At 42.5% G+C, this 24,929-nt stretch overlaps 1 protein-coding gene across 4 annotated transcripts in view; it reads right to left on the bottom strand.

Annotated features, from left to right (window-relative positions):
• Nucleotides 1–18,795, bottom strand: part of GNB1 (G protein subunit beta 1) — a 42,860-nt gene extending 24,065 nt beyond the window's left edge. For 2 of the 4 annotated variants that reach the window (XM_087944667.1, XM_087944665.1), the window contains exon 1: nucleotides 15,931–16,230. The gene's annotated coding sequence lies outside the window, so the exon portion shown is untranslated. Of the gene's footprint in view, nucleotides 1–15,930; nucleotides 16,231–18,041 lie in introns of those variants that run through there. The other 2 variants (XM_087944664.1, XM_087944666.1) reach the window with 2 other exon arrangements.
• Between the last annotated feature and the right edge of the window lie 6,134 nt (nucleotides 18,796–24,929).

Raw genomic sequence — 24,929 nt, 5'->3', positions numbered from 1 at the left:
TCCAAATTACTGGTTTGAACCGAGTGTTCCAGTGCAAACGATTTGATGAAACAGCTGCAAGTTAGAAGGACGCTTTTGGGTATTAAACATGTAGGCAAGGCCTCTCCGAACGCCCAGTTTTAATTCAGATTTCGCTTGCTGACAGGAACTGCTCCATCCGGAAGAGATTCGTGGAAACAGTCCAACTGAAGTTCAACAGAGGCAGCCAGCAAGCTTCAGGTTTCAGCAGTGACATCCCAGGTACAGGTGTCCACACAGGCTATTTTCCATGAAGACTTTTAAAGGATGGTCCAGAATTTACACTGCAAAGCAGGGGGAGTTTTTGTTTCGACAAGGTGGAAGGCAGCTCTCTGGCAATTTTGCATATCCAAAACAAGAGGGGAAGGATGGATTGCAGTAGGTAAACAGGAGAAATGATAACCCCCAAAGACAGCACTCCGAAAAGCAGCATTCAGAAGAATGTAAAGGAAAAAAGGAGGAGAAAAGCAGGGTGAAAGAAAATGTAGACAACTTAAGGGCTATATTTGTTCCAAGTAATCCACTGAAGTTTGGACTGTACACCTTTTCATCATTTCATCATTTTAAAGACCCCATTAATCCCTTGCAGGGTGGAGTCTTGGGCAACTGAATGGAGCGGGGTGTTTAGTGGCCGGATGTCCTTCCTGTCACCAATGCGGAGTTTTGATCAGCAGATACATTCTCATCCAGAGAGAGAGAAATATCTGTCTCTACCTAGGATCGAACTCACAGCTTCCTGGTTGTGAGGCGAGAGCTCCACCTGTAGGCCACTGCATCGCTCTTGGATTGTACACCTTTTTGTTGGGAATAATCCCATAACCTAGGATGGGATATTGCCAAATGTTAGGACTCAGGTAGAAGGCAACAGTTTTGATTCAACTCTGGAATGAGGAAGTTGTTTTAGTTATTGGGTGTTGGCACTTACCTAATTAAATCTGGATGTCTTTGCTACAAAAGGCGGTTTGGAGAACAGAATTCCAGCCCCACTTTTGGAGAACACCGCTAACACGTACTGTGCCCTGCGGCAGGGTAGTTTTACCCCTTCAACCCTAATGGAGGAGTGAAGACAGCCGATACCAGAGTAAAAACCGGGCAGCTTAATAAGCCCAGGTAAACCTTGGCTTACAACAGTTAGATTTGGTGACCATCCGAAGTTACAGCGACACTGAAACAGATGACTTTATGATTGTGGTCGTAAGTCCAGGGCAACCTCTGGTGTGTTGCTTATTGCCTTAAAATGACATACATCTACCAGCGGATTCTGCTATCTGAAGGTATTTTGGGGGCTCCATATGCCTCTTGGAAGCAAAGTCCCCATTGATTCAGATGATCCCACCGTTCCATTTTGCGGCCATCATAAAAATCTAAATGTTTTAAATCTCGGAGCTTGGTGGTTTTCTCGCAGATGTTTCATTACCCAATTAGGCAACGTCATCAGTGCAAGACCCAACATGGTGCCTTTTTTTGTTGTTTCCCTGCACCTGTTTAACCGCCGTGATCCATGAGACAAGGAAAATCCTCTCTAATACGAAGTGTCCTGAAGGTTAAAACACAATCCTGCTGATGAGTCCTGAAAAAAGATAATTCTATATTCCTTTTGAATAAAATTTGCACTTACGGCAGAGCAGTGGCACGCTGCCTATTTAAAATGACGCTTTCTCCTGAATACAGCTGGTCCTCGACTTATGACCACAACCGAGCCTCCAATTCCTGCGGTTAAGTGAGGCAGTTGTTAAGTGAGTTTTGCCCCGTTTTACAACCTTTCTCGCCACAAGTTAAGAAAAACAATGCAGTTGGTAAGTTAGTCACATGGCCGCTAAGGAAATCTGGATTCCCCATGGGCTTTGCTCATCCGAAGGTGGCCAAAGGGGATCAGGTGCCCCCGGGGGACACTGCGACCATTGTAAATACGACTCAGTAATGGTCGTAAGTGTGGGAAATGGTCCTCGGTCACTTTTGTTTTTTCAACTGCCGTTGTGACCTCGAATGGTCACTAAACGAACTGTTGTAAGTCGAGGACGACCTGTACATGCACCCTTCCAAGAGATGCTGGAGGCAAAGATATCTAGGCAACCAGTTGGCCTAGCATGCTCCTAAACTGTGACGCACCCAGGTGCATAGCCATCCTTCCCTTGGGGAAGTTTCCAGCAGATCCTGTCCTTTGCAAACTAGCTGTTAGTTGGCTTGTCCAAAAAGTTTTTCCAAAGTGCAGTCCTTTAAACCAAATTCCTCATGGATTTTAAAGTTGATTTTGCATGCATATATATATATACATATATACATACATATATATACGTACACACACACACACACACACACACACACATATATATATATATATATGCAAAATTAACTTACATATTTATTCACTCTTAAGTGCAGAACTTACTGTTCATTACTTTAATCTCCAGAGCTTTTCTTTGTCAACATCAACCCTCCAGTGAGCAAACTCCCCAATTAACTCCAAATGCCTCACTCCTTGTTTATCATGGGCAGGGAGAAAAATAGCGTGAAAAACAAGATACTGTAACAGCCGTTAGTTCTTCCTAGACAGGTGAATAACCCCACATGTGTTTATTTTCTTTTTCAGAGAGTCACACTTCATACCTACCTGCTCATCCAGTCAGAAGCTTAAAGTGGTTTATGTGTCTGGTACAAATCCAGGTGTTTTTCTGTTAGAAACCAGCACGGCTTGAATTGCTACTTCTTCCCATTAATAATAATTTAAAAAATCTAGCTTTATCAAGCCCTCCTGAATAACTGTTGTCATAGGATGCAAATTAAGTCAAATACTTAAAAAAAATAAAAATGAAGGTTTCAGAAATCAGGTAATGTTATTGAGAGCTCAGGGAGAAAGAAGAATTTCTTCAATCAAAGGCAAATCTGAATTCTGTATCTTTATTTATTGGTTAGCCCTTGGGCCATACCAAAATGCAGACTTCCAGAAACGAATTATTACTAAAATTCAATAAAAGCAATTTAAAATGGAATTGGAGTAAAATACAATTTAAAATGATATTGGAATGAAGTATGATCTAAAATGAAATTGGAGTAAAATACAGTCTAAAATTAAAAATGGCCAATCTGAATTGAATCTGGTTGCAATGATACTAAAGCCCTGTGAAGGGAGTCAAATTTTAGCCCACCATTGGCTAAGTCGACTACTGCCTGCTTGCCTAGAAAAGAACACAAAAAGTGTCTGTTTAGAAACAGACACAGAATTAGCATTTCTGTTGTTTTTTCACTCTGTCCAAGGCTCCTTCTATTCGTTTTGCAGCCCTGTGGAGTAAATTAGTGTCAGGGTTGGAGTGATGTATCTGAAATATGTAGTTTATTAGGGTAAGATCTGCATAAGGGCTTTTCCAGCTCATGTTATTAGCAGTTATAGTTCCTCGGCTTTTAATCATTTTAAAGCAAACAAGGGACGTGATTGTTGCTCGAATTGTATGTTATGTCATGCTGCACACACAGAATGTACAGAAAAGATTGCACATCCCTAAACAGTAGTCTGCAGCTTTTTAACCACTCTGTGCTAGCTTCTTTAGGTTGTTTTATTGGTTGTTGGACTGATTAACAGCATGACAACTAGAATGGATAAAAGCAATAATGTGTTTGAGGCATGGCAAATGGGCAAGGGAATGGAACAGATAAAATAGCATTATTTCCAACAGTAAAGCAATGACTAAGCATTTGAATAACACAAACCTTCGCTAACCCACTTATTGTTGTAAAAATAAACACTTTTTTTTTTCTTGGTTACCCGGTTGCAAGGTTTTTTTTTTAAAAAAAAATAAAACCAGAGGAAGGATGCCGGCATGAAATTAACACAGAAAAAACAACAACTCACAATTCCTTTCCAGTTTTCATTAGTAATCAGAACAAAAAGGAAGCCACACCCTTGAAGCTTGTACAGTTTCAGACCACACCGCATTCACCCAAGTCTTTTTCTGTGCCACGGAGAAGACCACGTCGCGTGGCTTGGATTTTCTCCCACCTTCTGCCACTCACTTTCAACACACACGGTTACCATGATCCGATCAAAAGTGCATCACTCTCCTTTTCAGAAAGGAAAACAAGCTTGCATCGTTTCGGTGCTAACGTTCTCCTACGTCTGGTCTAACGCAAAGCTGCCACAAAGAAGAGGGAGGGTGTGAGTGTGTCAACCTACTCTCCAAAGGCAGGAGAAGAAGCAAAGGATGGAAACTGATCAAAGGACAGAACCAACCTAGAAAGGAGGAGAAATTTCCCGAAAGTTGGAACAATGAATCAGTGGAATGGCTTGCCTTCAGAAGTTGCTTCCAAGAGGCTCCCAAGAAGAGACTGGTCAGCCACCTGACTGAAATGGTATAGTCCTGCTGGAGCAGGGGGTTGGACTACAAGACCTCCAAGGTGCCTTCCAACTCTGGTATTTTGGTGTTGCCACCAAAGAGGCATCTCACTTTCCCCAACTATCTCTTCCCGATTCCTTGGCCTTCGTGGCTTCTCCTAAGAACCCATAATGTGGGTGGCTCCATCGCGGGAGGTTTTCCAGAGAAGAACCATTTGTCCGGGATGGTATAAGGGGGGGTTGAACTAGAAGACCTTCAGGGGTCCTCCCAGCTCTAGGATTCTATGTCATTCTAAGCAATTCATAAATGAGTGTTACAAATACCAGGCTGGAGACATCTGTAGAGAATACAGAAGAACAAAGCCACTAAACGCACAGAAAAACTGCCTCTTGCATCTCTTGCATCATCATTTAAAACAAACGCTTCTGCACCGAGGGGCCTAAAATGTACAAGAAAACAGGAATCCAGCTGAGAAATAGGAAGCTGGATCGAAAGGCTAAAACTGTAGAAGCGTCCTTACCATTTAATTTGTACAGTGAAAAAGGGCTGGTTAGAAACCACTGATATAACGTTTGGGGTTTCGGAAGGCATTCTCTACAGAGAGGTGTCCTGAAAGAACCATTTTATCAGCTAAGAACATCACGAGGCCGGGAAGCAAATGCCAAAAGCAATACACTTCATTAATTTTTATTTTTATTTTAAAAAAAGGAACTGCGCAGAAAGACTCAAAAAATAAATAAGTGGACGCAATGTGGAATAAAACTGCTTAGATCAACCACCTTGGCTCCCAGATGTGGCCCAACAGCTAGTTGATCGTGTAGCAAGCATGGAGGAAAATCTATATATATTTCATTCATTCTCTACCTGCATTGGTTTCAGAGCAAAGCTATAACTGTGGATGCCAGCCATCTTTTATTAATATTCAGGGGGTGACACACAATAACTTCCCCAGGTTTAGCTTCATCCCACTCCCCTTTCAAGTCTCATTTCCTGAATGTCAGACTGTCTGTCTCCAGATTTAATGATCGTTTGGTCCCATAAACACCAATAATGTGTGATATCAAGGCCATTTAGCCTTTTAGTAAGACACATTTGTGGCCACTCGTTTGGAGGATAAACACAATGTTCATTGTCATTGAACCCAAGACCAGGTGAGTATTGTTCCTGTTAGAAGACTGCACTTCGATCTCTTTTTATGCTGAAAGAAGAGGGGAATCAAGGGAACCCCCAAATTTTGTTCAAAATATAGTACAGTCATCCAGGCAGGGAGACGTACACACTGGATTTCACTTTTCTTTTCTTTTATAAAATATTTGGTGGACAAGAACATATGGACATTAAAGCAACAGAAAGAGAGTACCAACTGCAAACAACTTCATCAGTTGTGTGTGTTTTATCTACTCAACTCCATTGTACCAAGTGGCTTTGTAAGCACAGCTCGCATACGACTGTCACTAAAAGGGCCCTTAATAACATTTGGAAACTGAAGTAACGTTTCAGATGTAGTCCCAACGATGCCATCGAAGATGCCCGCCATTTTGAAACGAAATGGGCGTATGAGAGAGGAAGTTGAAGTACGTGTAACTTCCCCTCCTGTGCGTCATCCATCTGGGGTGAAATGCTCCTGGTGAAAAGAGACCATGAGGTTGGGAAGATGTTTTTGTGTCATAAAACGCTAAAGTGAGAAGTCATGAAAATTATTTGGACTACTCTACGGATCTCTAAAGAAAGATGGATCCTAGAAGAATTTCGGATCTCCTTTGAAGGCCTACCTTTTTAACAATCTCTTCCTCGGAGGGTTACCGAGAGAGAAACATCCACGGTCAAAGGTGGAAAGAAAACTAGAGAAGGTAACCTGGCCATTGAATGGCCAAGTCCTGAACCTGGAAGACAACACTTCACCTCTTCAGTCAATCGAAGATACCTTTCTCTTCACTGCAAAAGGAAATCCCCCTTTCGCCCCAGCGAGTAGGAGAAATGCAGGCGCAAACACTCCTCCACCCTCATTTGCTTTAAGAGGGAATTTTCTGGAGCCTCTGAAGAGGTGAACCAGACTGCACAGCCAGGAGGCTCACCATTTATGGGAATGGCCCTGTTCTTGTAAGAAATGAAACATCCTGTGTTTATGCAACTGGTGGAAGTATTTTGGAAGGAAGGGGCAAGGCGCGGGGAAGGGAGAGGTTTACACAATGCGGAGTTGAAAAGCTGAGCTTCACCCTTCTATTAACGCACTGTGTGCAACTCATGAAAGGCAGTTGGGTAACATTTGTGCAGGGGGGGGGCGGGCGGGGGAGACAGATTAAAAAGCCCCCCTAATGGATTAAACCCGTGCTCTTAAGAGAAGCCAGTTTTCTTATTTCAGGTTGGCTTTCCTTGAAGGTTTAATCCAGAGTTCGATGAGAATGTGAAACTGTGAATCTGAAAATCCTCTGGTTGTTCAAGGATTCCTACTCAGTTTTACTCCTCCAAACTCATCCCAAAGCATCGGGGTCATATAAACAGGATAAAGCATAGAATTATCTGTAGCTCAGGACTGAGCCCTTCATGCTCCCTCTGAGCTTGGTTGTTTTCTTGCAGACATTTCATTACCCAACTAGGCAACACCATCAGTGCGAGGAGGAAGAGGAGGAAGGGAGGAGGAAGAGGCAGAAATGGATTGTGAGCTACCTGGTGTTCTCTGACCTTGGTTGTTTCCTTGCAGATGTTTCATCATCAGTGTTAGTAGCTAGGGTAACAAAACATCTCCAAGAAAACAACCCAGGTCAGAAAGCACCAAGAGCCCCACAGAACAAAACATGGAAGCCCCATTATGCAATGAGCTCAGGACCCCACTCTAATCTTTGCGTGAAACCCATTTGCATCATCCAAGACAAATCCAAATTAGGGGGCTAACAACCAGTTGCCCTACCCTGCTACTGAAGGTCTTATGTGCTGCATCCTTGGCCAGATTCAATGGTCCAGGTTAGGAAGAAGGGTTTTTTTTTCAACCTAACCGAGATTAGGGAAAGGAAGGAAAGCTTGGCATGGCCTATCTGGCAAACTCTGCAAACCACTTCCTGTTTAGAGCAGGTGTTCCCGACTCTCAGCTTCCTGTCATGTAAAAGGCTTCTGTGTTAAGTGTGCACATGTGAGCACGTGAAAGCAGAACCAACTTGGCTTTGAGGGTGCTAGACTTAAGTTGGGGGGGGGGATGATGGCCCTTTTATGATCGGAATTCTGGGAGTTGTAGTCCACCAATCAGAAAGGGACCATTGTCCCCTACCCAATTTAAGTGGGAAACTATCCACTTCTTACATCCTAAAATTAAATAATGTCTGAAGATCCAAGGGAGATGGTTGATCCCCCATTCCCTGGAAGACCTCCAGAAAAACCTCCATCTGTCGGGGATATTTTAATCCGGACTCCTTCGTGGAGTTGGCCACCAAGACTTAAAAAGGCCCCTCCTTAAAATTCTATGATACAAACACCATTTCCTTGCTTTTGATTAGCAATGAACGTCTTTCGTTGAAGGGAGGAGAAACACGGTTACTTTATATTGTGTCACTCGGGTTCTAAAAGAGTAAAATTATTTTCCACACAGAAAGGTAGTTTATCAGCAACTGATGCTATGAAAATTGAACTGGAATTAACAATGAGCAAAAAAAAAAAAAAGATGGCAGGCACTAGATTGAAATTCCCAAGAATTACTAATCTCAAGTTTTGGAGGCTCTACAGTTCCTTAAAGAAAGCCAAACAAGGGTTAAAATCTGCTATTTATTTCCCCCAGGAACTTAAACATAACACAAGGTTGGAAGATTTGACAGCACTTATTTTACAAGATCCCAATTATTATTATTTTTTTAGAAAAAGGAACAGTCTGATTGGCAATGTCAACATAATTGTGTAGCATTGGCAGGAGGAGTGATTTTAAATTTCACAGATACGCCTGTTGATTCAGTCACTGTTAGAGGTGTCCTCAAAAGGGATTCCTATTGGTTCACATCAAGCGCTTACCTTTTAAATATAATTTATTTCACATGTTAACTTTACTCTGGGAAACAAATTCCTTTTGCATTGGTTCATATGTTCTTATGAATGTTACAGCTTTCCTTTTGAAAATAGGGCAGGGAAAATATGATACATGCACTTACAATTTCACACACACATACACAAAAATATGAAGCTGGGAGGACACCCATTGTTAGTCCACTATACAAGGGTATGAAGAATTTATCTCCTTTTTAAATATTTGAACAAGCATTTATTACTTAGAGAGTCCCATCTGGTGGACGAATTAGCCATTTAGATTGTTTCTATTCATTTAAAATAATTCATTTAATTTCCCTTCCCCCCATTGTCCAGTAAAATGTCTAAAATGTTAACAATCATAATTGGGATTTGGGATGCTGTGGGAGTTTCAAACACCCCAATTTGACATTTTAAGAATCTGAGGGGGGGGAATCAATTTTTTCGATAAAATTATAAACTGTAAAGATCTCCTCCTCAAAAGACGGAGTGCAGATTTCACAAATAATTAAAATTAGAACTGATAAGCTGTCATAATAATAAAGCCAGGACTTAATAACCTGCACTTAACACTTAGAATAAGAGATATTTTGCCTATAAAAATTAAACACAAGATTGATCTTTGCCCCAACACCTCCTGATATCAGTTGTCAATTACAATTATGTTCTCCAGTTTCTGTATATCATCTTATATTCTAATTACTCTGTAAGAAGAGGCCCAAATCACCTCTATTCTTTTAATGATTCCATATTTATAGATGGCAGGACAGCTGTGCTATAAGCAAACCTGTGGCAGATGTTATCCATCATTTTTCACATTGAAAAAAAATTACCTTCCCATACAACCTGTTATCAAACTGGTAAAGAAAGACTTTAAAACATCCCAAGTCCCAACATCTTCCATCAATACATAGTTTCTTGATGAGTTCATCAACCCTTAATCATCTTCCTGGATTCATAGTTATAATTTCCATTTTCTTCATGTATCACAAGAGTCACTTATTTAAGGAGCCTGAGCCTTCTTAATAATAACCTGAAGGATAGATTATAGTATTTGTTATCTAGAGATCACTTTCTCTGTCTAGAGAAATACCCCAGAGAATATCTTGGTATTTCCAAGCAACATCAAGAAAGTATCCTATTTAAAAATCCCAAGAGAACTGTAACCAATCAGAACAAGCAATGCTGAGCTAGCAACCAATAGCTGGTGTCTACATAAAGATGTTTCCCATTACACAGCCGATCCATGCAATATTAAGTGATGAGTGCATAGAGATGAACACACACATGCCCAAGGTAGTTTGCATAATTTTAGCATCCTAGATGATGGGCAAAAGTGAAAAAGGAAATTAATCCCAGGAATGGTGTTTTTGCTAATTTGTATATTTGAGGGAGCTGACTTATAATAGTAACAACAGTAACAACAAATTCTTATTTCAGGAGAGGGAAAAATCTGATATTTATCTAAACATTCATATCTGACCTTCTCTGTGTCCAAATTCTAGACAATCTTTTCTTTTCTCCAGATTATCAATTGAAATTTACAAAAGATGGGGAAAATATCATGGGGAAAACTGAAATCTCTATTCCTCTGGCACCAAACATCCATTTGGCCAAAGAATGCTGACTTTAAGCCAGCTAAAGACAAATATGCCTCAACTTGCATAGGTTAACTTGGTAGCCCAACTCACTTTTTATCAAAAGGCTGACACACTTTCAGTTCAAGATACACCAGCCACTTTTGCCAGGTTTCAAAGCAGATGCTTTCCCCTTCCTCCCTGATGGACAGTTCTATAATCCTCGCTCAAGTTTAAGACCCAGGCAAAAGCATTTTTTTTAAAAAAAAACCCATTCTAAAAAAAAAACGGGTATCAAAAGTTGATGTTCTTCCGACATGACAAAGAGATATTACTTCCTTGCTGACTGCTGGGGGGGAATAAAATCTGAATTTCCCACCTAACCTCTCTAAACCTCACACGGGGGTGGGGGCAAATTGGAAAACCAAAAATTGCACAACCCAAGGTAGAGAAAATATAAACTCGTCTTTTCATATAAAGTGCCTTCAAGCCAGCAGCAGCAGTTTCAGATCAGTTGATAAGGGGATCAGCTTACAAGTCTTATCTTGATATGCATTTTCTCATTAACACACATTTTGTCAATATTGTCTTTTGCTCCTGCCTGTAAGAACATCTTATGGAAGTAATGCCACGAACTGCAAAATTAGCAGCAAATCAGTGCTTCTTTGGCAAGGTTGCCTGGAAGGCATGGCGCAAAAATTCAAGATTCGGGTCAAGGAAATGTAATCTAAACTCTGTCTATTTTTATGGGTATTGCATATAAAAAGTGGGTGGAGCTTCACTCATACCATCGCAGCTACCATCTTCCAATTTTGGGATACCATCCTGAGGATGCCCCTGATGTATGTTGTTCTTGTTTCTACAGCTTCTGCATCTTTTTTTTTTTCCTTTTAAAAATGATTGCATTACTGAGTTGTTTAATTATCTAGAGTCAAAACCCATTTTTCCCCCCTGCTGCCAATAGGACATTGTCTTCAACTGGTAGGCCAAGCAGCTTACGGCCATAATTGATTTTGCAAAAATGCTTAAGTGAATTTGCCCCATTTTAAGGCTTTTCTTGTCACAGTTGGAAAGTTAATCACTGCACTTGTTAAATTAATAACACAACTGTTAAGTGAACCTTGTTTCCTGTTGACTTTGCTTATAAGAAAGTCACCAAAGGTGATCATGGGACCCCGAGACATTGCAACCGTCATAAATAGGAGCCAGTTGCCAAGCGTCTGAATTTTGATCACATGACCATTGGGAAGCTGCAACAGTCGTTAAGTGTGAAAAACGGTCATAAGTCACTTTTCTCCAGTGTCGTCTTAATTTTGAATGGTCATTAAGCGAACTGTTGTTGTCAAGGACCCACCTGTACAAGACCTCCATCAATGAGGCTTAAATGACCAAACAACTATCTATAAATGCTGCCCTAGAAATTGGAATGATTTTCCTGGCGGTTTCTCAATCATGGCAGCTTGAAGGTGCATGGACTTCAATCGCCAGAATTCCCTGGCCTCGAATTTCACAGCAGGGAAGACTCCCAAGTTAGTTATTTCCCTAGCTTACTTCTTCAAAAAAAAATACTAAATTGCTAGCTGGCCAACAAAGGAAAACGAGAGGGGGATTTTACTAGAGGGATGTTTGTGTGTGTTTGTGTCTGTGTGTGTGTGTGTGTGTTGGAATGCCAAATGATCAGTTGCTTTAAAAAAAAAAAAAAGACAAAAGAGACTCTCAATCCACGCCTCTTCTTCTTCTCTGCAGCCGGACAGAACGATCTTTGCTTCCTTTCAAAAAAGAGCAGTGATTCCAAGAAGCCAGGAAATCATGAGCTCAGCCTACCCAGACGAAACGGCAAATGCTGTCATCGTCGTGTTATTACTTCGTGTCCAGTTTCCCAGCGCGGATCGAGCCACAGCTGCTGTTCGAGAAGAAGCTCCTCTTGTGTTTCTCGATCTTTTAGCCCCTGGAAGACATGTGGGGCTTCCGACTCCCAGAATTCCCTGGCCCTGGGGAATTCTGGGAGTTGAAGTCCCACATGTCTTCAAGTGGGCAGGGGTTGAGAAACACCAGCCTAGCCCTAGACAATCCTCACCAGGATTTGGGCCACCATGACAGAGTCAGGCTTGAAGCTTATATGATGCTATGATGCTGGCCAGGCCTTCAACCTAAGGAAAATAAAATCCAACAGCAGTTTCGTTTCCCTTCTCTTAATCTCTAGTCAGATATTCTCTTCTAATAGGAGGCTTTTCTTATTTATAACTGTAGGCTACCCTTTGGGCCAGTCATGATTTTGATCTTTTATCATCCAAGGAATTCATTTGGGTATTTGTCTTTCAACAAAGCTCCTCCTGAAACACCACACATTTATTTTCCTTCCTGTCTGCCTCTATCATTTTTCTCCCCATTTTCCTTATTCCCTTCATTCCTTCCTTCCTCTCTCCCTCCCTTTCCCCTTTCCTTTCTCCTTCTTTCCTTGCTTTCTCTCCTTTCCTTCTTTTCCTTCCTTCCTTCTCCTTCATTCCCTCCCTTCCCTCCTCGTTGCCTACTGCCCTTCTATTTAGAATCCACTTATAATAATCACTTCAGTAGTACCCACATAAAAACAACTCAACACTCAAAATATTAAAAGCCAGCAGCTCTGAAGTTGTTTCAAAATGTTCTCAAGATAATGGGTCTGAAGCACATGCCTCTTTAATTCCCATTATCCCTTTTACTTACTGGTGGACTGAATAATATGGAGGATTCTGCCCCCCTTGGAAAAATCATAACTCTGCTATCCCAAATTATCCATTCTCTTCCCCCCCCACCAAGCCAGCATTATCAGTCCTCTGAAAACAACCCAGAATTCCACACAGCTACATCTGGATGTTAAAATTGAGAATATCAATTACCAATCCATTAAAGCAAAGCCAAAATCCATGGACAGTAAGAATTTAATCCTATTCAGGGACTGAAATCTGAGCCAATTGAAAGAGACAGGCAAGGAAATCTACAGGGCTTTGGAGAAGCGTGATTATTTGGCCAAAAATGTTCTCACAAGAGAGAAACAGAAATTGGGAGGGGGGACACATTATTAATGAAACCAATTGCATTAATGAAACCAATTGAGAAGAATCAGGCATCTCAAGAACAGGCTATTTTCAAAACCCAAGTTCTAGATCCCTCAAAAAGTTAGTCACAGTTTGAAAAATTGCATTTTCTGGAGACATTTGCTATTCATGCAATGAGGAACTAACTTCCTGGTGTTTCACAAAGCTGGTTGCTAACGGTCAGCTGTCACCCGTAAAGGGAAGAACTGCCTGCAGAATAAACACCACAGCCTATTTATTGTTGATTTAGTCCCCCCACCCCCAAAAGAAACCCTGTACCCAACTCACACTCTTGCTTTCCTTTTTATCTAGCACAATTTGGATCCATTAGGTTACAGGGACAACGTTCTGATACAAACCATCGTTGATTTTAGATTTTTAACACAGGCAATTGTACACAATTGTAATGTTGGACAGTGCTTGCTGCAAGCTGACCAAACAGCTACAAAAATAAATAGGAAGAAAGTCTACAGTACACAACATCTGGGACCTACAAAGCTTCACGTTAGGTTGTGCCTGGGCCTACATGGCAAAAACCAGGAAGACAGAAAATACGAAGACATTGTATTTACTGACAATGCAAAGTGCACCTTAATCACAAAGAACTGAAGAGGAAAAGAGAGAAAGAGGCCCCGAAAAGTAAACCTGATTCCAAACTCAAATTTAACAAAAGGAGTTTTTAATCTAATAATTCTTTTCTCCTACTGGTCCACGTTTTAAAACCTATGGTAAAATATTTGGTTAACCAAACTTGAAAATGGTTTATGTCATTAAAAGCTGTGTTAACACAGGTCTGTTTCATATTTAAACAGGAAATCAAAGTACAATAAAATAAATATTCAACCATATCTAAATTATTCCAGAAATGCTCGATTATTTTAAGCCTTCTTTTAAAAAAATTCCCATTGCTTTTGTTTATATTGTTTCAATTGGATGACTTTTGCCTTTGCTGATTGATCAGTATTTTGGCTACAGCATTATTAAAAGTTCAGGATTTAAATAAACATTTATTTTGTCTTAATGAGTGTTCAGATATAGGCTGGGAATCCACCCCATACAATTGTAATAGTTGTATTTTTAATTAAGAGTATCAATTTCATGCCAACTGTCATACTTCCAAAGTATTCAGAGCAACAGTATAAACCCAATTATCAGTTAAACTGTAAGGAAAAAATGCAGAATATCTCAGAATAATTTTTTGTTTAAACTCTGTTGTCCACACTTAAGTTCAATAATACGAATTTGGGCTTTATTTTAAACTGATAAGGCCCACTGAATTCAATGCTTTTCCAATAAAGCAACAGATCAAATATGATTTGGGAAAAGTGACCAAAACAAGATTTTTAGCTACCGATATTTTACTTTATCAAATAATTTCAGCTAAACTGCTGTTTAACAGAAACTGACAAAGGGCAAAAATTCAAGTTTTTTTTTTTTTAACAGATGTACAAATTCTACCATTAAAAAAAAAATGCTTACACAAAGCGGAGCTAACCTTTACAAAAGAAATAATTAGAACCTTTTTGTAAAGGGATACTTAAAGTCTAATCTTCCTGCCCTCTTTGATCTGTTATCCAGTTTGTAACAATTTTAGTCAACTGCTCCACCCTAATAGAAAAGTGGGGAGGGGGGGGGAGGAAATGAAAGGTTTTTTAAAAAAAAAAAAACCAAACCAAACAAGAACATTTGTCAATTCCCCTTCAAAGCACTATCTGTCAATGATGGGGGAAGGGAAATCAAAGTCAAAGAAAGATCTCTCCAGCTGCGAGATTGAAGCTTGGCGAAAAAGCAGTGAGTGATGCCGGGTAGTTGCAAAACGCAGAGAGATGTTTCCTGCAAACGCCATCTTGTTGCAGTCTCCCCCCCAGGTTTCAAGCACAAAACATCCATTCATTTCCAGAAAATAAAAAGAAAAAAAGGGAAGGGGAAAAAAAAACCCTTGGTGAGGGCATGTAAAGCACACTCTTCCTGATGTGCAGTGACCAAAACATTGTTCAATTCTTCCTCTGAAAAAAAATAAAATTAAATCACAGAAAGGAAAGGGCAGGCTAAGATGAGATCGGTTTTGTCTGCATGTTCTTTTTTTTTTTTTTTTAAAGGCAGCAACAGAGGTTTATTTACAAGCTTGGGCTGGTCAGGAAAGCATCACAAAAAGTGCCACAGCCTGCTTTCTGGTTGCACACCCAAAAGACCCAGATTTATTTTTTTTTAAAGGATTTGGGGGTTCGATTTGGGGGGTGCTTCTAGGTTTCCTTCCCATCTCCGGATTCCAAAAAGCCGCCAGCCACCTGCTGGCTCCCCATTTTTTTTCAGGAAGGCCTTTTTTTAAAAAAAAAAAAATTGCAATGTCTAAAGCAGCAAAAAGGCAAGCCCAGGAGTCGTCATCTTTTACATAAAGAGATTGTGAGAAAAGATCACACACATTAAATTTTTAGCTAATTGTCAGAAATGACAAATGGGCAGCCTGGAACGGGGCTGTAGATCATTCTCATTTTCTCCTTGGCACTTTTACTAAAGAAATCCGTTTTCCTTCAGTTTTACAGTTTCTTTAAAACCATGCAAAACTCCCAGTCTTTTTCCCTCCCTCCCCCATTTTAAAAAGCCCAGGTTTTTTTAAAACAAAACAAAACAGACCCTGTTACCCCTCCCAAAGCCACTTTCCTTAATTTGCACAGCTACTTAAAAAAGGAAAGCCTTAAAAAAAAAAAAAAAAAACCATCCTTCCGCATCCCCTTAGCAACCACAAAGAGCTGAAACATTGATGGCAAAAATAATTACACAATGCCTATCAAAACAGAGAAGCAACTTTAAACAAGGATTTTTTTAAAAAAAGACAGCCAAAATTGCACAATTCAGACAGCAAACCCCCCCAAAAAACCCACACTGTCTCTCACCCTTCTGTGTCCCCCCCAAAGCATTTTTTCCTACCATGGGAAGAGAGGAAGCCGCAAAATTTCCATTTTTTTTTAGTCCTTCCTTCAGCCAAAACTTAGAACTGTGCCCTGCTTTCAGTTCCTTTCAAAGCAATCAATCTTCCACTATTATACCAAATACATGTAATACTCTTCCAAGCATATCTTTTTTTTTCCCCCTGTGGTTTGGCACCTCTTCCTGCCCACTTTTCCTGCCTTTTCAGGGGCAGAAAAGACCCTCCCTCCTTTCCCTTCCCCTCCTATCTCTGCCTACAAGGAAAGGCTGCCTTTCCCCCCTGATGCTCTGAAAATGGGTGGGACGTTTGGTGGTGATGAAGACAATGAAAAAGGGGCGGTGGGGCGGTGTGGATTTCTTGATTTCCCTATGTCAGCAATCTGGGGAGGGGAGGGGGGGGAAAAAAAGGTTGGGCTTCTTTCCACCGCCACCCCCCCCCAGACCGAAAGAAGGGATCTGAGAGGACCACAATTCTGAGATTTAGGGCAGGAGAGCGCAAAATGGAGGGATTAGTTAGAGAAAGGATGTGCAGCGGTTGGTTGTCTGTTGTGGGGGGAGAGGATTTGAAAAGGAAAGGAAAGCAGAAGTAGCAGAGAAGGGGGGGAGAGAAAAAATGGCCAGAGGAAGAAGGGAGGGAAAGACATGGTGGCAGCAGAGAAGAGGGGAAAACAGGAAAGGAGGGGTGAAGGAGAAGAGAAAAGGAAGAACATTTTAGTCACCCAGGGAGGGAGGGAGGGAGGCTTTTTCTTAAAAAAAAAAAAAAAAAAGGAAGAGAGAGAGAATAAAAATGAAAGAAGACAATATCTCAGGGTGGGGAAAAGCGAAAGATGGGAAGGGGAGGTGGGCCTGAAGGAGAAGGGAGCCTGGGTATCACCTCGCTTTTTTTAAAAAAATAAAAATAAAAGTAGGGGAGCATGATTTGGCTAAAATGGAAGTGGGGGGGAGGGGGGAGGATTGGTGGATTTCCATAAGGAGACGCCCTCTCCAGAAAGATTAGGCCAAAAAAATAATAAAAAAATCAAAGAGCAGGCATCGTGATGGAAGAGGAGCAGACTGAAGTCCCTTAAAAATCAAGAAATGATGAATTAGGGTGGATTGTCTTGGGAGGAGAGGGGTGCAAAAGATGGGGAGGAGGAAAGGGGTCCCTAGTTGTAGGTCTTGATCAGATCTAGTGGAGGCAGTGATGGGATCAGTCCCCCCTTTAGTCCATATATTTAGTCCATATATATCCATATATATATACATACATACATACATGCATACATGCATACATAATATTCTCTCTCTCTCTCTCTCTCTCTCTATATCTATCTCTCTCTCTCTCTATATATATATATATATATATACACACACACACTCCATTCTTTAGTAGTCTGTCTATCTATCTATCATCCATATCCATCTCTCTCTCTCTCTCTCTTCCATGCTTTAGTCCATAGATTAGCATCAGATATATTAAATATATTACAATTGAATATAAACCTAGAATGATGCTAAGCTGACCCAAGCATCGGTTTAGGGGTTTTTTGTGTGTGTGTGTGTGGGAGGGGGAGTTGCCTTTTGGAGAAAAAGAGGGAAAATAATTGAATTAATTGAAATTAATCCAGCTTGCAATTTCTATGTGAGGGGCTTTGGGGGAGAGGGGGGAGAGAGGCGGATTGAAACCAGAGGGAAACAATAAATAAACAACTCTGGAATATTATTATTATTATTATCATTATTATTTCCAGAAAGCAATTGACAGGGGGTTGGGGGCAGAGATGCAGTGCCTGGGATTCAATGAGGGAAAAAGGGGGTTCATTGGGGTCCAATTTTGGGGGGGGAAGGAGGGGGGCTTGAATTTGGGAGGAGGGGGGCAAAATGGCCTAACGTTTTGAGGCTGGGAGATTATTATGGGATTTCCAGGGGGGCCAGGGGCTAAAGGGAGCCTTGGGGAGGAGTCTTGAATGGGGCCAAGGGCTTATTATGGGATGGGGGGGGACTGAGGGGAGGGAGGAAGGACCCCCTGCCTGAGGGTGGAATTGGGGTCTGCGCTGAGGGAAAGGGAAGAGATATTATGGGATGGGTGGTAATGTCAACCTCCCCCCCCCCACCCGCTTTCCCGCTCTCACCTTCCTGGGCGGCCGCAGCTCTTCCTCCTCCTCCTCCTCCTCTTCCTTCTTCTCCTCAGGCGCCCCCGGGCGACCCCCGCCGGCCCGGCTGCCCGGCCGCGGGCGACCTTCTCCCGGCTCTCCCCGTCCGCCTCGGCGGCGCCTTATCCGCCTTCCTTCCCTGCCGCCGGGCGACGACGTCGAAGAAAGGGGCGGCGAGCCGGAGGGACAGGGCCGGGAGGCCGAGGAGGCCGCTCGCCCCGGCCAAGACCCCCGCCGGGGAAAGAAGGAGGGAGGCGGCCACAGCAACCACACCGCAACTACGGCTGGGGTGCGCGCGGGCGGGGTTGTGCGTGTGTGAGAGAGAGAGAGGGGAGAGAGAAAGACGACCGAGGAAGGGAGCCCCCGCTGAGGAGGAAAAAGACGCTCGGGCGGGCACGTTCGGGGTCGCCGTCCGTCCGGTTCTGTCAGTCCGCGCGCGCAGTCCTCCTCACGGTCGTCGTCGTCGTCGTCGCGCCCTGGCCCGGCCGGAGTGGGTGGGGAGGGGGGGAGAAGGGAAGACGAAGAAGACGAGGCCGGAACAGCCGCGAGAAGGGTGGGGAAAAAAAAAAAAAGAGGAGGAGGAGGAGGAGGCAGCGGCGTCTCGTCTGGGCGCGGCAGGCAGGCAGGCAGGCAGGCAGGCAAACAGGCGGGCGGGGTGAGTTGGGGGGGGGGAGTGGGGGGGGAAAGGGAGGAGAAGGGGAGGGTGTTCCCGGCCGGCGCGCAGGCGCGGGCCCCGCCCCTGCAGCCGCGGCCGGGAAACCCCGCCGGCGGCCCCGCCCCTCGGGCCTCCGCTTTTTTCTCCTCAGGCAGATCCCCGCCGCCCCGTTCGACGCCCTGAGGGGAGGGTGGCCCGGTGGGCTTGGAAGCGGTGGGGAAAGGGGGAATGGGACGGCTGGCGATGGTCGATAAAGCCTCTGTCGATCTCGATACCAAGCCGTCTAGGCATAAGAATTGTGTGTGTTTCTATAGACGTGTGTACATTAATACAGTACGCTGCCCTAGACATACATGTTACGCATATACACACACACATATACCTACAAGCCACGTATACATACATGCGCATACAGGTGTCTATGTGTACAGAGATGTCTAACGTACGAATAATGTGCATCCATTCTCACAGGGATGGGCAGAAGAGTCTAAGAAGAGATACGGATAACAGATAATCAGAGTTGGAAGGGACCTTGTAGGTCATCTAGTCCAACCCCCCCTCCAAGCAGGAAACCCTACGCCATTTCTGACACATGGCAGTCCAATCTCAGATAGGTGGAGGGAGGAATGGATGGATAGATTGATAGGTTAGATAGGTGGGTAGATTAGAGAGATGAATAGGGAGGAACAGATGGATGAATAGAAGGATAGAGAGGTGGATGGAGGGATAGATTGATAGACTAGGTAGGTGGGTAGATGGATACATAGATGGATAGAGACAGGTGGATGAATAGAGGTGGATAGAGGGATGGATGGATAGATTGATAGATTAGGTAGGTGGGATAGATGGAGGGATAGAGAGAAAGGTGGATGGGGGGATAGATTGATAGGTAGATACATAGATGGAGGGATGGATAGAGACAGGTGGATGGATGAAGGATAGAGGGATGGAGGGATAGATTAGGTAGGTAGGTGAATAGATGGAGGGAGAGGGATAGAGAGAAAGGTGGATGGAGGGGTGGATTGATAGATTAGGTAGGTAGATACAGATGGATAGAAGGATGGAGGGATGGATAAAGACAGGTGGATGGATGGATGAATAGAAGGATAAGGTGGATAGAGGGATGGATGGATAGATTAGGTAAGTAGGTAAGTGGAGAGATGGAGAGGGATAAAGGTGGATGGAGGGATTGATAGATTAGGTAGGTACATAGATGGAGGGAGGGATGGATAGATGGATAGAGAGGTGGATGAATAGATGGATAGATTAGGTAGGTAGATGGATAGATGGAGGGATAGAGATGGAGGGATGGATAGAGGGATAACTATAGATGGATGAATAGAGGGATAGAGGGAAAGGTGGATAGATGGATGATGAAGACAGATGAATGGAAGGATAGATAATGAGAGATGGATAGGTAGAGGGATAGTGATGGATGGATGGATAAATGGGTGGAGAGGGATAGAGATAAAGAGATGGAGGGGTAGAGGGATAGATGAAGGGATGGACAGATAGAGGGATAGCAAGAGACAGAGAAATGGATCTCTGTACATGTAAATGGATGCAAATTGTACATTATAATTACATCTTAAGACCCCAGCATGAAAGGCAGAATACAAGTCCCCCAATGGATATAGATAGATAGATAGATAGATAGATAGATAGATAGATAGATAGATAGATAGATAGATATAGATATAGATATAGATATAGATATGATATAGATATAGATATAGATATAGATATAGATATAGATATAGATAGATATAGATATATATATATATATATATATATTATATGTTATATAAATATATATAATAAATATATTTCTTATCGGAGCTAATTGGTTTGAAGCAGACTTTTACCCGTGAAGGAACAGGATTCATAAAGAAACATTAAAAGGTCGTGCTGTTACCTTTGTCTCGTGTTTGCTTCCTTGGAACCAGGTTTGGGTCAGAACACTACCTGTATCTTTAGGATGTTGTGAGGGCAAAAATTCAGAACCAAATGAAACGAGAAAGAGAGAAGTGTAGAGAAAGTAAAGGACACCAAGGAGCAGCGTTACTGAAAAATATAGAAAGCCCGTTTGTTCGTAGAGAGGAAGAGAGAAAGGGGAATTGGAAAAACAGAAAATGAAAATACTAAACATATTATTTGCAGATGTTTTGAGAGGCTGTACCACATTTCTTAAGGCACCCATAACTAGCCAGAAGGCAGCATCTTTTGCAAAAAACTGCAAAAAAAAAAAAAAAAAAAAAAACCACCACCAGTTTCTGGTCATAATATTTTTTTGGTCCACAATAGCTTACAGATAATCCTCAACTTACAACTGCAATTGAGCCCAAAGTTTCTGTGGCTAAGCGAGACAGTGAATTTTGCCCCTTTTTATGACCTTTCCTGCCGCCATTGTTGAATGAATCACTGCGATTGTTGAGTTAATAAGATGGCTGTTAAACGAATTTGGTTTCCCCGTTGACTTTGCAAAAAGGGATCACTGCAGCCCCATCATAAATACGAGTCTGTTGCCAGGCGTCTGAATGTTGATCCCGTGACCATGGGGATACTGCAACGGCCATAAGAGTGAAAAAGGGTCGTAAGTCCCTTTTTTAAAGCGCCGTTGTAACTTTGAACAGCACAACAAAATCAAACAACAAATGGAATTTACAAGTGGGAAATCTACCTGTGTGCTTTTGATCTGGAGCCCAGTTCTACAGTTTAGGATTGGAATAAAGGGCTCAAAAGCAACTTTAAAAGTTAGAACGGGAGTTTCACAAGAGGTCTAGAAGGAAGCAAGGGTGTCTCGAAGGTTTTGGCTTTGCTTTCTAATCAATCCAAGATGGCTTAGAAGAGGGGGAAGGAGGAAGGGGAGGCCCAGAGCAAACAGCATCTTCTCTTGAGCAACTGGGGGAATTTACAGTTTGCCTTTTCTAGTACAATCAAAATAGGGGAAATCGGAAGTGAGCAATCGGTGCAAATGGGAAGAGAACTCACAGGGCGCCTGTCATGGGTTATGTGAGTTTGTTTTTTGAAAGCACACACACACCCCATAAAACTCTACGGCCGTAGCTCCTGCCCAAAATCACAGACAAGACGGATTTTGATCGATCTCGCGCTGGAAGGTGATTCAACGTACGAAACCCAGGGCCAATATTTGGATTTTGTAAGCCTCCTGCTTTCTAAGCAGTCCTTCACAATGACAAGCTCTGCAAAGAAAAACTTTAATAAGAGGTCAGATAACCCATTTCAGAGGCCACATGTTCTTAGCACGTGAGGTTTTCCTCTTTTATTGACTGAGTTCTCGTCAATATTCTGTTATTGGAGACCAGGAAGGAGTGATAGGTTCAGGGCCTCTAGTTACATCCTTAAGTTCCTCTTTTTCCCTTTCAGCTTGAGTATTTCTGCTGAAAACACAGAGGAGATTTTCAATACTTCTAGAAATCAGGTAATTTTAGCCGCAGCATTTCGGTTTTCTTTAGAATAAGCGCCTTCCTTCTTCGAGCGTTTCTCCAAAACTGGGTTTTTGTCCCTTTGTTATTCTTCATGCGCCGACTTTCACATATCGGTCTGCTAAATCAACAGAATTATTTGAGTATAAGGGTGGAAAGGACAGGATATCGTCTTTCACATCACAAGTATGACCTACAGCAAAACATTCCATGTTTTTTCTTTTCTTTTCTGGCTGTTTCGTTCCATCCTTCTCATATTTTTCCTCCCCCCCCTCAAATTTTTCACATGTGCTCCCCGCTGCGTTTGGTCTGCTGGTGATTTTTTTTGACATTTTCCTCCTGACGGTAACTTTTCATTTATAACTAGAGATCTTACAAACTTGCTAGACCCCTTTTTTCTCTGGGGTGACATAGGACAGGACGCTTCTGGAGATCCTGAGCTGAGGGACTCTTGGCTCTCTCTGAGTTGGTTGCTTTCTTGCAGACGTTTCATTACCCAAACTTGGTAAACATCATCAGTTCTAGTAAGGAATGAGGTTTGCTCTCCGTTTATATTCCAAAGCCCTGTCGGGGTTTGTTGGAGTGATCTTGGAGGCTCTTTGGCTGGGCTGTTTAGAATATAAAACAAGAGCAAACACCATTCCTGCTGATGTTACCTAGTTGGGTAATAAAATGTCTGCAAGAAAATTTTTTTACCTCAGAGAGCACCAAGGACCCCACAGTCGTCTTCCTCCTCCTCTCCTCAAACTCCATTCCTTTCTAGCACTGATGATGATACCTAGTTGGGTACTGAAACGTCTGCAAGAAAACAACCAAGCCCAAAGAGCATCAAGGACCCCTCTCGTTTAAATCCCAAGCTGCAAATATTATCCTTTATCAACCATGACCTGGTTCAACATCATGGGATGAAGCGCATTCCTTAGATCTGGAAAACGCGACAGCTGTCTGTCTACGGAGTAATACACATTTCATAACTCTGACTTCCTACCACCAGAGTGTACCACAGGGTGTAGTCTGAAATACCAAGGTAGTATTTCATGATAGCATGATAATGAATAAGTTCCACCTGTTTTTGGGATTGTCACTTTGTTCCTGAACCTAAAATCTGGCCTCTTTTTGCAAAAAAAAAACAAAAAACAACCCTCAAAACCCTCCAGGAGCTTGGAATTGAATGAACTGGCCTATCTCTGTACATCCCACTAAGCCAGAATTGCCATCTCTAACCCATCATGGTCTGGGGCTTCCTGCCCTCAAATAATCTATGATTTAGGTCTTCTCTCTGTTCACGCATCGTTGGCAGCGAGCTAAAAAAAGCAACAAGCTGCATTATAGTGTAGGCTGAAGCAGCCGCGTAAATCTCTCTCTCTAGCCGACTTCTCTAGCTCCTGGATTTACCCCCTACTTTAATTGATCACCGGCTTGCAAATGACAGTCGATTGCTTCCAATCCGACAGGAGCCCTGCATTAAGAGTGGCCATTAAGTGTCTCTGTTTTTATTTTCCTTATTAAACGGGTTACATCACCGATGGCCAAGTCTCTTGGCCATTTAGTTCCTCAGCCCGACGAGCTTGTAGAAGTCCCAATAAAGAAGAATGTCTGTAGCTTGGAGTTGAAATGAAGAGGCTCTCTGAGTTTGGCTGTTTTCTTGCAGACGTTTCATTACCCAACTAGGTAACATCATCAGTGCTAGGAGGAGGAAGAGGAGGAGGAGGAGAAAGAGGTGGAAGTGAGCTTTGGCCTCCCTGGTGTTTTCTGAGCTTGGTTGTTTCCTTGCAGATGTCTCATTACCCAACTAAGTAACATCATCAGTGCTAGGAGGAGGAAGAGGTGGGAGTGGATTGTGGGGGTCCCTGTGCTTGGTTGTTTTCTTGCAAGACATTTCATTACCCAAACTAGGTAACATCATCAGGGTTAGCATGGAAGTCCTTTGAGGATCTAATTTCATCTCTAGTGACAGGGGAGCCGTGTTCGGCTACAGACCCTCCCCAAACACCTGTTGCTCCAGAAATGCTACGTTTCCGCGCAACCACACGCCAGAGCCAACGTGTGAATTTCCCCTAAGGTGCCATATCCCTGAGGCCTAGAGGGGTATAAACAATTTCATAACACAGCACGATCTTCAGCTGAAAAGTTTGCGCACCCTCGGAACGGGGTTTGTTAAAAGGAGAGCTTATTAAAAAGACTTTTTTTTAAAAAAAACACAGAGATGCCAGTTGATTTTCTTTTTCTTTTTTAAAGGTTAAAAATGTGGAGCGGGAAAGGAGGGAGGAGGAGTAGCACATTTAAACTTTTGGTCTCAGTCTGAGTGGAAATGGATGGTTTTACAAAGGGATTACGGGCAGGCCTCGACTTAAAAAAACTCGTTTAACGACCGTGTGAACTTACAACAGCAATGAAAAAAATAAGTAACTGGTGGCCAGTTCTTCAATGCTTAGGACCGTCGCATCGCCTCCGTCACGCAACCAAAATTTGGGTGCTTTGTTTACGGAGTCCCAGAAGGTGCCCTCTGCACAGTACCCAGCCAGCTTCTAAGCTGGGTTCGCTTAATGAACACACAATATCACTTAACAACTGTAGTGATTTTCTTAGCCACCTTGGCGAAAAAGGCGATAAAAATCTTTGGTTGTTAAAATTACGTAACCAGCACCTCGCTTAGTAATCGTTAGTAAATTGCTTAGTAACCAGCTTAGCAAATTGCTCAGTAAATCAGTGAAATATGAGCCAGCAATGTGCAGCGGCAACCAAAAAAGCCAATGCAATCCTAAG

This window comes from Notechis scutatus, chromosome 16, assembly GCF_049901735.1.
Source record: "Notechis scutatus isolate UNSWTSFEM ecotype Mainland chromosome 16, rNotScu1.2, whole genome shotgun sequence".
In the NCBI taxonomy this organism is placed as follows: domain Eukaryota; kingdom Metazoa; phylum Chordata; class Lepidosauria; order Squamata; family Elapidae; genus Notechis; species Notechis scutatus.
Note: the sequence above shows the minus strand (reverse complement) of the source record. Positions and strands in the feature narration are given on the sequence as shown.